The 15168-nt window shown below is 42.5% G+C and overlaps 1 protein-coding gene across 1 annotated transcript in view; it reads right to left on the reverse strand.

Moving 5' to 3' along the window:
* Positions 1 to 15168, reverse strand: part of ITGA8 (integrin subunit alpha 8) — a 204543-nt gene that overhangs the window by 17487 nt on the left and 171888 nt on the right. The gene's annotated exons all lie outside the window — the stretch shown is intronic.

Consider the following 15168-nt stretch of genomic DNA (forward strand, 5'->3'; position numbering starts at 1 on the left):
CCATCCAAGCATCCAAGCGTGAATCCATCTATCCAAGCATCCATCCAAGCATCCATCCATCCATCCATCCATCCATCCATCCATCCATCCATGCAAGCATCCATCCATCCATCCATTTATCTTCTTCCTATTTCTAAGGAGAATTTGTCTCATTAATAAAAGACTGTGTATAATAAGGTTAAAATAAAAACAGAAAATCAGAGTCCTAAAAAGGAGCAAGCAAAGAATTAATATAGTTACTACTAGTGAAGGACAAAGGAAAAACATAATGGGTGACAAAATTCTTATCAGATGGACAGAAATATTTTAGGAGAGAAGCTGGCAGTAAGTTATAAAGAAATGTACTGGCCGGGCGCAGTGGCTCATGCCTGTAATCCCAGCATTTTGGGAGGCTGAGGCGGATGGATCACCTGAGGTCAGGAGTTTGAGACCAGCCTGGCCAACATGGTGAAAACCTGTCTCTACTAAAAATCCTAAAAAAAAAAAAAAAAAAAAAAATTAGCTGGGCATAGTGGCAGGTCCTGTAATCCCAGCTATTCAGGAGGATGAGGCAGCAGAATCGCTTGAACCCAGGAGACGCAGGTTGCAGTGAGCCGAGAGCATGCCACTGCACTCTGACCTGGGCAAGAGGATCAAAACTCTGTCTCAAAAAGAAAAAAAAAGCGTAGTATATTTCACAGATTACACAAGACTCACAACAGGGTTTCTTGGCCTAAGCACTGTCAGCATTCTGAGTGAGGGTGGGGGTGGGGGGGCCTGTCCTCTGCATTGTAGGATGTTTGGCCAGCATCCCTGGCTCCTGGCTAGATGCCAATAGCACCCTCCCTTAGTTGTGACAATCAAAGATGCCAGCCGGGCGTGGTGGAATCCCAGCACTTTTGGAGGCCAAGTTGGGCAGATCACCAGGTCAGGAGTTCAAGACCAGCCTGGCCAGGATGGTGAAACCCTGTCTCTACTAAAAATACAAAAAATTAGCCAGGCGTGGTGGTGGGTCCCTATAATCCCAGCTACTCAGGAGGCTGAGGTGGGAGAGTTGCTTGAACCTGGGAGGCGGAGGTTGCAGTGAGCTGAGATCGTGCCACTGCACTCCAGCCTGGGAGACAGAGTGAGACTCCCTCTCAAAAACAAACAAAAATGCCTCTAGTTACAGCCAAGTGTCCCCAGAGGAACAAAATCTCCCCAGTTAAGAACCACTGACCTAGAGCCAAACGGTGTTTTTAACAGAGCTTCTCAGTGAAAGCTCTGTTTGTTTAATTGGGTCTCATATTAACTGTTGATAAAAGTCAATGTTAAAATATTTAAGAGTGACTCAGGAAGCCTGCTTGGAGAACTGAAGCTTCTGTGGCTCTCTTTTGTTGGATACAATGGTTAGATCTACCCAGTGCTGGGTCCTAACTGGCTCATCATGGCTCTTGAGACCCAAGTATTAACGATTTCAAGACTTTTGGGTGCCAGTTGTTAAACAGAGCCATTATTACAACTTAAATTATATAAATGTAAACTTAAGTAAATTATATTTCTAAAAAAAAGGTAATAAATACTCAAAACCGCATGCTTGCTATTTTATTACATTTGATTATTATCTGTGCTCAGGATGTGATTTATGTCAATTGTATCTGTAAGAGGAAACACTACATAATGGTGTGGGACCTGGCATCTCTTCCCAGCTCTGTATTCCATGATGATCACGGTGGTGGCTTGAAATCAGTGGCAAATGTCATGGATCAGGGCTCTTTTTCCTTCCCAGAAAGTAGTTAGTAAAAATCTACCAGTACATCACTGTCTATAATCCAATGTTGGGCCTCATGAGTCCAGTCCAACAGGTTGGACTGCAATAATTTTGCTTAAATATTTTTTACAAAGTTCTTTTTCCCCTATGGCAGAATTTTTTTCTCCATTAGATAAACGCTTTTTTCCTCTACATGGTAAGGGCAGGACATGGTATGTAACTTTTATATACTTAAAGTTACAGTATCTTTGAATGTTTCTTTCTTTCTACTCCTACCCTCCAGAATAAACAACTCTACTCATTTGGGAAAATTCCTTTTTGGATGTTATTCTAATGATCTCTTCTCTCTTAGCATTTCCATTTTAACTAAAAGTTGGAGTTTTGTTCGTTTGAGAAGTGTTTTTATACAATTCGGAAACTTTTGCTCATAAAATCATGTGTGTACCTGGTGATTTCAATCTAATTTCCTTGCTATCCTCACTGATAGAAACAAGAGAAACTCTAGTAATGAGATCTTGTGTGTAAGGATTATAATTATATTCTCAAATGCGTTTCCATGCTCCTAAACCTCCAATGAAGAAGTTTTCTTTTATCTCCAAGTTCAATAAAAAATTGATAGAAAATATTACTGTTCTTGAAGTCATATCTTTGATAAATAGTTTGAAAACTGCATCTCTGCATCTAAATCTTTCTAGATGGAATGCTTTTCTCTTACAGATTCTGCATTTATAAATATGAAAGTTTCCTAATGCATCATAGATAGCATTTTAACTCTAGGATGTAGAATGTGGATTAATATGTTTCTCTAAGGGAACTTTCTTTCTCTTCCTTCCTTTGCCCTTCCTGCTGTTGGCTGCAGTTTGATTTCTCATATTTTCCATTCATCACATCACCAATCTTTTTTTTTTAGACAGAGTCTCATTCTTTTGCCCAGGTTAGAGTGCAATGGTGTGATCTCGGCTCACTGCAACCTCCACCTCCTGGGTTCAAGTGATTTTCCTGCCTCAGTCTCCCAAGTAACTGGGACTACAGGCAAACACCACCATGCCTGGCTGATTTTTGTATTTTTTTAGTAGAGTCAGGGTATCTCCATGTTGGCCAGGCTGGTCTTGAACTCCTGACCTCAAGTGATCCTCCTGCCTCAGCCTCCCAAAGTGCTGGCATCACAGGCGTGCGCCACCACACCCAGCCTCATCACCAATCTTGACTGCCGTTTCTGGTGGTTGCTGAACTTCAGACATAACTGTGATCAGTCTCAGAGATTCTGATTCAGTGAGACTGAGATGAGACTGTATCTGACATATTTTTTGGAAGGTTCACATTGTTGTTTAATTTTTAACTTTTCTCTATTACTTTTCTCCCTAACTATATGATACAAACATGCAAGGCATATTCCATGGAATATAATGTCTACATCTTCTACAGAACCTAGAACAATGTGCACAGGAGAGCTTAATCAATACTGGATGTCTGACCACATGAATGAAGGGTGAATGAACAGAACACATCTAATGCTTTGGTCATTTGACGACGCTCCCACTCCCTGTACCATCCATTTGATGGCAATTATGAAATATCTTTCCATTATTGAACTGGACACCCTTTTCTTTCTCCCTTTAACTAGAGTAAGCAATTCAGGAAGTTGTAAAGGGTGCTAGTGATATAAAATGAGGGCTCCAGTTCCTGTGAAGGGGATATTGATATGCTCTCACCTCCTAATTACTCGTGTGCCTGGATGTAGCCTGGGGTGCTAGCAAATAATAATGAGAGGTGACAGCGTGCTGGCAGCCCTCACAGACCTCGCTTGCTCTCAGTGCCTCCTCTGCCTGGGCTCCCACTTTGGCGGCACTTGAGGAGCCCTTCAGCCCGCTGCTGCACTGTGGGAGCCCCTTCCTGGGCTGGCCGAGGCCGGAGCTGGCTCCCTCAGCTTGCGGGGAGGTGTGGAGGGAGAGGCGCGGGCGGGAACCGGGGCTGTGCGCGGTGCTTGCGGGCCAGCGTGAGTTCCGGGTGGGTGTGGGCTCCGCAGCCCCGCACTTGGAGCAGCCAGCCGGCCGGCCCTGCCAGCCAGGGCAATGAGGGGCTTAGCACCCAGGCCGGTGGCTGTGGAGGGTGTGCTGGGTCCCCCAGTAGCGCCAGCCCACCCGGGCCTTAGCTGCCTCCCTTCGGGGCAGGGCTCCGGACCTGCAGCCCGCCATGCCTGAGACTCCCCCCACCCTCCATGGGCTCCTGTGCAGCCCAAGCCTCCCCAACGAGCGCCACCCCCTGCTCCACGGCACCCAGTCCCATCCACCACCCAAGGGCTGAGGAGTGCGGGCACGGGGCGTGGGACTGGTAGGCAGCTCCACAGTGCGGGATCCACTGGGTGAAGCCAGCTGGGCTCCTGACTGTTGGGGACTTGGAGAACCTTTATGTCTAGCTACGGGATTGTAAATACACCAGTCGGCACTCTGTATCTACCTCAAGGTTTGTAAATACACCAATCAGCACCCTGTGTCTAACTCAGGGTTTGTGAATGCACCAATGGACACTCTGTATCTAGCTACTCTGCTGGGGACTTGGAGAACCTTTATGTGGACACTCTGTAACTAGCTAACCTAGTGGGGAGGTGGAGAACCTTTGTGTCTAGCTCAGGGATTGTAAACGCACCAATCAGCACCCTGTCAAAACAGACCACTCGGCTCTCTGTAAAATGGACCAATCAGCAGGATGTGAGTGGGGCCAGATAAGAGAATAGAAGCAGGCTGCTGAGCCAGCAGTGGCAACCTACTCGGGTCCCCTTCCACACTGTGGAAGCTTTGTTCTTTTGCTTTTTGCAATAAATCTTGCTGCTGCTCACTCTTTGGGTCCACACTGCCTTTATGAGCTGTAACACTCACCTCGAAGGTCTGCAGCTTCACTTCTGAAGCCAACGAGACCATGAACCCACCTGGAGGAACGAACAACTCCAGACGTGCCGCCTTAAGAGCTGTAACACTCAAGCGAGGGTCCGCAGCTTCACTCCTGAGCCCGTGAGACCACAAACCCACCAGAAGGAAGAAACTCTGAACACATCCGAACATCAGAAGGAACAAACTCCGGACACGCCGCCTTTAAGAACTGTAACATTCACCGCGAGGGTCCGCAGCTTCATTCTTGAAGTCAGTGAGACCAAGAACCCACCAATTCCGGACACAATAAGATAAGCAAACAGCCTGTAACACCACCTCTCCTAGATCAATCTGTTCTTTGTTTTAAACGCATTCTCCAAAAGCAAGGTTTCTTCCACCCTTTTTGGAAGGAAAAAAAAATGCATCTTCTTCACTTTTAAAGAATGCTCTGGAGCTCCAAGGAATGGAAAACGTGGTTTATTAGACTGATCAGCAGAGTCAGCATCAAAGATACCCAAGTCCTGCATTGTAGGTCAGAGGCATGGCATAGGTGAGTATTTAATAACTTATGAAAAGCAATTACGGGCAGAGTTGTAATAGTGATTTCACATCCAAAGTTAAATGCTTCCAGTTGTGCTCTTTATGTAACAATAGTATTATTCTTATGTTCAAAATAATCTCTCTCCCGTATAGCAATCTACTCATGTAATAGCAATCACTGCCACATTGTAGGCAATTTAGGATTGAAAACCCAGCTGGGGTTAATATCCCTTGGCAACACTGAGGACCTTCATCTTGCCCCAGCTGGCTATTAATCCCCAGAAAATGCCTTGCTCCTCTGTCATTACCGCATCATTTAAACCATGGTTTGTAGCTCACTGGCTGTCTCTATGATGCACTTCTGCACAATGATTTGCTTATAGGCATGGTACCAATAAATGTAAGAGTTGGTAACAAATGGAGGAGTTAGCGACCTAGTGTGTCAGGCAATGACACAAGCTCTCTCACTTCCAACTTCCAGCTGCTTAATTCCTTTCCAATAATTATTTTAAAGCACATATCCATTTTATGTAGCCCATTTTGAAATACTCAATATTTACCAGAAACCAAGCCTTTTGAGGTGACAAAACCTAAGGAATTACTGGCAAAACTTTCACCTGTAAAGGAAATTTCTAGTTCAAGCAACAATCACAGAATAGGGGACCATTTAGGATTAACCTACATACAATCTGTTTCTGACCAGTTTGCATGTTCTTTACATGGACAGAAACCAATATAACGCAACAAGTCATATCCACCAAGAATTGTAAACTTTCTAGCCTAGATTAGGAGGGCAGAAAACATTTCCCTCTTCCTGGGTTGTATGACAAAACTGTTAATAGGCCCCAATGTACAGTGTATTCTTAGATTATAATAACGCATTCCTCTTTGGCATTTGGCACCTGACACTGAAATAAGCAGAAACCGTGGCAGTGCAGAAATTTGGGCTAAGGATGTGGGTGAGCACACAGCGACTTGTACCTGTCTTTCCCATATCTCTGGAAGTGATGCTTTTCCCTAGGACTTCAAAATGTTGCTACAGATTCTTCTTTTCTGACTCTACTTGTGCTAAATGTTTATTGTTTCCAAAGCCCCTCAATTACTATTGACTTTTTGCAGACACCGGGTCTTCTTTAACAGGAAAAAGAAGATGTAATTTTCACTCGATCAGCCTCCTACCAGAATAGAATGTCGTGTATGGAACTGAAGTGTGTGGGCTAAAATAGTAACTTTCCCCTACACTCTAGTATCATAATGATAGGAGTCCTGCCTCACTGAAAAGTTGTTCTCCCTCTTTTCGGTAAGATGTGATGCTCAAAAGTAACAGGAGGAATGTGTTGTTGTCATTTAGGTTGTATAGACTTGGGAATTCATTAAGGCACCTCTCTTCCAACTCTTGGATAAAAAGTAACAATTGGCTGGGCACAGTGTCTCATGCCTGTAATCCTCGTGCCTTGGAAGGCCAAGGCAAGAGGATCACTTGAACCCGGCAGTTTGAGACCAGCCTGGGTAACATAGTGAGACCTCATCTCTACAAAAAAAAAAAAATACAAAAATTAGCCAGGTGTGGTGGCATGGGTCTGTAGTCCCAGACAATCAGAAGGCTGAGGTGGGAGGAACCTGGAAGTTTGAGGCTGCAATGCGATGTGATTGCACCACTGCACTTCAACAGAGCAAGACCCTTTTTCTAAGAAAAAAATAAAAAGCAACAGCCAAGCAATAGAGTGATCATAAGCAAATCGGCTAAATGCAAGTGGTTCAGTCATCCTGGATATTCAATTAAAAAGTTCTATAGTTGGCCAGGTGCAGTGGCTCATGCCTGTAATCCTAACACTTTGGGAGGCCGAGGCAGGCAGATCACCTGAGGTCAGGAGTTCAAGACCAGCCTGGCCAACATGGTGAAACTCCATCTCTACTAAAATACAAAAATTAGCCAGGCATGATGGCAGGTGCCTGTAATCCCAGCTACTCAAGAGGCTGAGACGGGAGAATTGCTTGAACCTGGGAGATGATGGTTGCAGTGAGCTGAGATCATGCCACTGTACTCCAGCCTGGGCGGCTGAGTGAGACTCTGTCTCAAAAAAAAAAAAATCTATAGTTATGAAAATTGGCACTCTACAGAAGCCTATGTCACTTAAGAAAAGCAGAATCTAATTTGAAAAGGCTAGTGAAAATATTCAAGTTTATGACAAATTGTTAAGGTGTTAAAATGACATCATTTTTGTTCAGTCTTTAAAGAAGTGCTTTTAATTTAGTTTAGTGCTAACAAATGCATGCCAACAAAATAATTAAATGATAAAAGACTCAGATGACAATTTATCATGAGGAGGCCAACACTTGTATTCTCTGAATTATTAAACTTAGAATTAGGTTTTCTTTGAACTCAGGAAAACTTTTATTTGAAGTTCCAAATTTTACGAAAGACCCTTCAAGAAACCACCTGACATTTTCAGGTAAAGTTTTTTTTTTTTTTTTTTTTTTTAACGTTTCCTTAGAAGACAAGGGAATGGACAGACTGGTTATAAACTATACAAAGATCTATGTGTAGCATTTCTGGAAGATATGTTGTATGCAAATATATAGGATATTTTGCAAAGCTTCTTTGGGGTGTGTGCTTGCTTCTTCCATTTCAACTACAGAATAGAGGGAAGCTTGCCTCTCATTTCCTCAAAGTGAGAAGGAGTTTGTGACTGGCTCTGATCATGGAAACTACCTCAAATGAGGCAACAGAATTCTGGTTGGATGTCACTAAGGGTCTCTGGTCTCTGTCTCAGTAGATGAAATAAAAGGTATCAAAACACCTCATCCCTTTGAATCTGTCTTCTGGTTGTGTCCAAGGAGCATGGTGAGTTGCAGCCAACATTATTCATCACCATGTCTCTCCCCCAGGTTAAGTCTAGATAAATTATGTCAGCATTGTGGGTTGAGGTCGTGCACTACTCAGACATTTGACACTATCTCCCCTTTGGAAGTGGACCAGAAACTGAGACAGTATGACCCAATACTGCGGGTCATTATTTTGGGCAGGAAATAAAAGAACAATCATGACTCTTTGGACTTGTCTCTGTTCCCTGAGATCCTGAATTGTCTGCTTTATGGAACTAAAAAGAATCAAATTAGGGTGTGGCTCAAAGAGAAAAGGCAGCCTCATTCTTACTTATTTTTACTGATATCTATTAGCTGCATGCATTTTGGAGGTATATGTGATATTTTGGTACCTGTATGCAATGTGTAATGATCAACTCAGGGCAATTGGGATATCTGTCACCTCAAATATTTATCTTTTCTTTGCATTGGGAACATTACTGATATGACTTGGCTGTGTCCCCACCCAAATCTCACCTTGAATTGTAATAATCCCCAGTGTCAAGGGTGGGGCCAGGTGGAGATAATTGAATCACAGGGCGATTTCTCCCATACTGTTCTTGTTGTAGTGAGTAAGTCTCATGAGATCTGATGGTTTTATAAATGGGAGTTCCCCTGCACATGCTCTCTTGCTGCCATGTAAGACATGCTTTTGCTTCTCCTTTGCCTTCTGCTATGATTGTGATGCCTCCCCAGCCATGTGGAACTGTAAGTCAATTAAACATCTTTCCTTTATAAATTACCCAGTCTCAGGTATGTCTTCATTAGCAGCGTGAAAACATACTAATACAATTACAAATCTTCCTTCTAGCTACTTTGAAATAGACAATAAATTATTGTTAACTATAATCTCCCCAGTGTACTATTGACTATCAGAACTTACTCCTTCTGACTGTATTTTTGTACCCTTTAACCAACCTCTTTTCATCCCTGTTGCCCACCTTCCCTTCCCAGCCTCTGGTAACGATGAATCTGCTCTCTGCCTCCATGAGATCCACCCTTTTAGCTCCCACATAGGAGTGAGAACATGTGATATTTGTCTTTCTGTGCCTAGCTTATTTCACTTAACATAGCAGCCTCCAGTTCCATCCATGTCTCTTCTCAGTTTGGAAACCTCATCTCAACCCGGAGGGTTTTGGTTTGAAAGATGTAAGAAAATGAGATGCTCGCCTCTGCCCAAAATGCAAGAAGTCTTTGCTACACTCACTAAATCAGAACAGCTTGTGGCTTGAGGGAGGATGAGGTGCAAGTATTTGGGAGGAAAGCCAAATGTCATAACAAACATGAGCCCAAGCTCCTCATGGAAGATTCTTCTGGTGAATGGGCTGGCTGGGCACAGATATCAGCATAGGTGCATTCTTGGCTGTACCTGTGCTTTTGAGGTATGGGACCGACAGGACTTGTTTTCTGGTCACAACCCTGATGACTAAAACAAGACCTGGTATAGACAGGATGAAGGGAAGAAACTGGCTGAAGGCAGTCAATAGCTACTAAAGCAGTCCCTAGCTGCCTTCATTGCTCATCAGCATAAGACACTCCCACCAGCACCATGACAATTTACAAATGCCATGGCAACAGCCCAGAAGTTACTGCCCATTTCCATGGCAACGACCCGGAAGTTATTGCCCCTTTTCTAGAGTTCTGAATAACTTGCCCTTCAATTTGCATTCACCCACCCCTTAAGTTGCATATAATTGAACATGGGTATAAGTGGATATAAAGATAGTTGCCAAGAGCCCACCAAGTCCAGCTCTGTGTGTGCTGCCTAGGAGTTAGCCCTGCTCCTCAGGGAGCAGGTCCAGTTCAATAAAAGGCTCTTCAAGATTGTGACTTTCCTTACATCCTCTCATAAAGAATGAACCTTTTTTTTTTTTTTTAATTATACTTTAGGTTTTAGGGTACATGTGCACAATGTGCAGGTTTGTTACATATTTTGCCACAAAGCAGTGTCACCTGTCACCTGGAAAGGCAACATAGGGTTGCTTGAATTCTTTTCTGAATGAAGCCAAGAATGCTCATGGGCTGAGCCCCAATTTTGGGGTTCACCTGCCCTGTATCACTTTTGCATCTCAAACCAAGCCATCAAGGCGGTATTTCCCGAGACCCCAAAGAAAGGCGTCAAAAATCACTTCTTGTTCACTTTGTTCAAAGGCATCACAAGTTTTTACATTTCTAGAATATCTGCTGCTTCCTGAGCTACTCGCCTTAGGCCATGAGGGATAATTTGTTGTGATCTCATTTGTTGGTTAGTTTGGGTTGGTTTCATTTTAAATAGACAAGGACTTGTGTACCAGCCAAGCCTAGCATTTGGCCTGAGATGTTTCATTCATTAAAGCATTATGAGTAGTATCCTGTGTTAGGTGATACAAGGGCTGGGAAGAAGATTCAAAGACAAGAAAACATTCCTTCTGCTCTTCAGGAGCTTACCCTCTGGTGTCAACTACAGATATATTTTTGGGAAGATTCCTCCACTTTCCTTCCCAAAACAACTTCCTAACACAACGTCACAAGTTTTTTTTTTTTTTTTTATTACATATGGCAGAATTTCAATATTTTATTCACTCAGCAGATCTGAATCCAAAAGTTTACTTGCATGGTTCATGCTTATATCTAAGCTTTGAAGTAAAGCCAATACATTCGGCCCCTTGGTCTACATATCACCTCATTTTGCCGTCTTTGCTCACTACTCAGGAGGGCAAGCAGGAGGCTGTTGTGTTTATTCAAGCCTGTAACATCACACTTAGGGAAAAGTAGATTCCTGATAGAGATTTTGCCTTTTAAGGTGGCCAATGACACTGTTATGAGGCAAAGGGGGCCTGATTCTTACTTTACGAGGGGATATAAGGAAAGTCACAAAGCTATTATTAAACACAATCCAGGTCTATAATCATAGATACAATAATTGATTACTTGATCGAATCTTGCAATTTTGAATGGAAATATACTTCCCTAACATTTTAAAACAGTGCTGCTGCATAGAACTTTCTTCAATAAATGTTCTTAATCTGCACAGACCAATGCAGTAGCCATGAGCTGTGACTCTTAAATACTTAAGATGTGATTGGTGAGACTGAGGAAATGAATTTTAAACTTTAGTCAAATTGAAATACTTTAAATAGCCACACATGACTACTACTACTGTATTGGACAGTATAATTCGAGAATCATAAAATGTTTTCTTTATTGGATTCTGAAATAGCATGCTATACAATTTAAATATCTTGAAAAAGTTTAATACACAGTGTTTAAAACCTTTATATAGTAGTTATAGTATAGTTATCCATAATATAAGAGTTATAGTTTAGCCATCTGTAGTACAGTGATCAAAATATAAAATCTACAGAGGCTGTTATAGTAATCTTTAGTTCAGCAGTCTAGTGTAGTAACATACATAGGGTAAAAGCTCAAGATTCTCCCCCTCACTATCTATGTGACTTGAGAAGGCCATATAATATCTATGTCTCAGTTTGCTCATCTGTAAAATGCAGCCGACAATAATAATACATGTCCCACGGGATTGCTGTAAGAATTAAATGAGTCATTCATATACAAGCATGTATCATGGTGTTTAGCTACATGGCAGTCACTCAATAGTAACCTGACTATTTGCAGACAAACATCCCTCTTTGGAAAGATTGGCGGGCTGTTCCTTAAGCGTAAAGAGCCATTAGATGTAGTCTGTCTCGGTCAACCAAAACATCAACACAATAAAAAAGTAGGCTATTAAGAGCATACAGAGTTATTGCTGGCTTATGCCAAGTAGAATAAACACCATAAATTACTTGTGAGCTAACTATAGAATCAGTGAGTTTTCGGGCATGAAAGGAGACGTTAATCAAATCTCTTCATTTCACAAATAGGGAACTTGAGCCCCATGAAAGTTAAGTGCTTTGAACACAACCAGGCAGGAATGGAACTGAGCTCCTGCATCCTGACCCAGTATCTACCAAAGACGGAGAAAATAGCCTCTGTCTAATGTTAGTCAGGGGCATTCCTCCTAGAACTTGAATTTAATGTATGTCTGTAGTTTTTTGCACATCACTTTGCTAATAGGCAGTTTTCACATATGAAATTCAAAAATATGCTCACCCCTGTGTTTACTCATACACTTTTGCCAATATTTACCCAAACTGCAAGAGCATCTGCAGTGCATCTCCAGCCCCACTCAAGCCTTCAGATGACTTCAGCCTCAGCTGTTCTGGTTCAAAAGTCTGCCCATTTAGTGATAATGTGTAAGAGTAGATGGAAAATGTATGTAGTGAACAGAGTCATAACAAAAACAATTTAAACCCTAATTAATTACTTTCTTCTCATATTAGTAAGGTTGGTGAAGTAGTTTAAGGAGCATATTTACTAGATTAAAGAAATTGGTGCAATACTGTAGCAAAATAGAGTCAGGCTTTGCTAGTGGGGATGGAAGATTATTGATTTTGGGGAGTTGAATAATGTCTTCCCCAAATTCATGTTCACTTAAAATCTCGTAATATGACCTTGTTTGGAATAATGGTCTTTGCAGAATTAATTAAGGTAAGGTTTGAGATGAGATTGTACTGGGATTAGGGTGGGCTCTAAATCCAATGAGAGTGTCCTTACAAGAAACAGAAGACACAGGGACACAGAGACACATAGAGGGGAAGGTGATGGGAGATGGAAGGAGAGTAGAATGATGGTCTACAAGCCACTGAATGCCCAGGATTACTGGCAACCACCAGAAGCTAGGAGGAGCTAAGCCTGGTGGTTCATGCCCCTAAGCCCAGTGCTTTGGGAGGCCAAGACAGGAGGATCACTGGAAGCCAGGAATTTGAGACCAGCCTAGGCAACAGAGCAAGATGTAATCTCTACAAAAATAATTAAAAACTGAGCCTGGCATGGTGCCAGGCACCTGTAGGCCCAGCTACTCAGGAGGCTGAGGTGGGAGGGTTGTCTGAGCCCAGGAGTTCAAGGCTGCAGTGAGCTATGACTGCACCACTTCACTCCAGCTTGGGTGACATAGTGAGACCCTGTCTCTACCAAAAAAAAAAACAAAACAACAACAACAACAACAACAAAACCCCACAAAAACAAATAACTTGAAGGGAGGCAGGGGGTAGTTTATTCCCCAGAGCCTCCAGGAGGAACCAACCCTGCTGGCACATTGATTTCAGACTTCTGGTTTTGGACTTTGAGAGAATAAATTTCTGTTGTTTTAAGCCACTTAGTTTGTGGTCCTTTGTTGCATCAGCCCTAAGAAATGAATCTATTGATCACAACAATATAGCTTACTCCCAGCTTTCATCTGACTAGAGAAAAACAGGATTTACAGTTTATGCTTTCAGACAAATTGCATCTAAAAGTAGGAAATTCTAGAGTTAGCTAACGATCTGTGGTAGCAACCCTCCAAGTTGGCCACCAGGGATTCTTCCCTCCTGGTATTCACACCCTTGTGTGGGTGCCTCACCTACTGAATGAATATGGCTGATATGTGCAAATGACAGGACATTGTGGAAGTTACACAAAGTGGCTTCCTAGGCTAGGTCAGAAAATATGTACGAGCCTTGGCATCTCCTGGCTTGCCTGGGGGAAGCTAGTCGCCATGTTAGGAGATCGCTCAAGCAGCACTGTGGAGAGGGCCACGTGGTAAGGCCTGCTGTGCATGTCTCTGAGCCATGTTGTGAACCCTCCAGCCCCTCAAGCCTTCAGATGACTGCAGCCCCAACTGATATCTCAGCTGTAACTTCAGGAGAGACACTGAACCAGAATCACACAGCTAAACCATAGCCAGATTCCTGACTCAGAGTGGCAGGATGAATGTGTACGGTTTTAAGCTGCTAGGTCTTGGGGAAATTTGTTATGCACCAACAGATAACTAATACAGGGCTCAGAACAGAACTCTTGGTTTCCTCTCCTGAAACAGTGTTCTCCCAAGTCTTTCTCACCATTTGGCTTAGGCAAAAAACCTTGGAGTCAATCTTGATTCTTCTCTTTCTCTCATCCTCTCACAATAAATTCAACCAGTACTGTTAGTTTTTCCTCCAAAATCCATCCAGACTCATACCTTGCTCCACTTGTTCCACTATTTTGCCCTAGATTAATCCACCACCATTTCCCCCTGGACTATTGCAGTAGCTTCCAAACCCAGTGCTTTCAATATTGCCCTTTCAAAGCTGTTTTATTAGATGCTGAGTAAATATAAATCATTTATAACACATGATGACAGAGAAAGAAGCCAAGATGAATATCCACATGCCTACCACTGACTTTAATGAAACATTACAAGTACCTTTGAAACATTCTCTTCGTTTCTTGCTAAATGTCTTCTATCCTAAGAGGCTACTACTCTCCTGAATTTGTACTTTCGTTTCCTTGTTTTCCTTTAAAGTTTTACCAACCTACTGCTTAGTTTGCCTGTTTTTTTTTTTTTTTGAGCTTTTTATAAATGGAATCATAATTGACTTAATTGACTTTAAAATTCAGTATTGTGTGCCTGAGATTCATCCATACCAAAGTGTCTAATTCATTCCTTTTTATTACTGTGTAGTATTGCTTTGTTAGAGTATGTATTAATTTATTTATTTACTCGTGTTCTTTAAAAAACATAATTATTATCACATCACTCCTTAGGTTAATTTTGTGGTGGTCCATTGCACTTAGACTAAAATCAGGCTCCCATCCATGGTATATAATTCCTATAATTTCTGTCTCAACAGTGGTAATACTGACACACTGGTCTCCATTTGTTCCTTGAACATGTCTAAAGTGTTCTGGCCTCAGGGCCTTTGCACAGCTGGTTGTCTTCTCTCTGGGGCTCTGCCTGCAGGTCTTTGTGTGACTTGGGTCTCAGTTCCATGGCACCTCCTCCTAGGGCTTTCCTGTGCCCATTCTACCTACAGAAGCAGCCCCACTCCCTACTATTTATCCCACTACCCTGATCTCACTATCCCATTCGACTTTCTTCCTGGCACTGATGCATCTGTTTGCCTGCTCAGTTTCTGATTCCCTCCACTGAGATAACAGCCCTGTGAAGGCAGGTGCTATGTCTGTTGTGTTCACAGCTATTTTTCCTATAACTAGACCCTGAAGCAGCCCTTGGCACACAGTAGGTCCTCCCTACATATTTGTTGAGTGAATGAATACATAATGGTTTGATTTTAAAAAAAGTCAAATAAATCGGGCACTGTGCTTCTCCTT

Source organism: Hylobates moloch, unplaced genomic scaffold (assembly GCF_009828535.3).
Source record: "Hylobates moloch isolate HMO894 unplaced genomic scaffold, HMol_V3 SCAFFOLD_2, whole genome shotgun sequence".
Taxonomy (NCBI): domain Eukaryota; kingdom Metazoa; phylum Chordata; class Mammalia; order Primates; family Hylobatidae; genus Hylobates; species Hylobates moloch.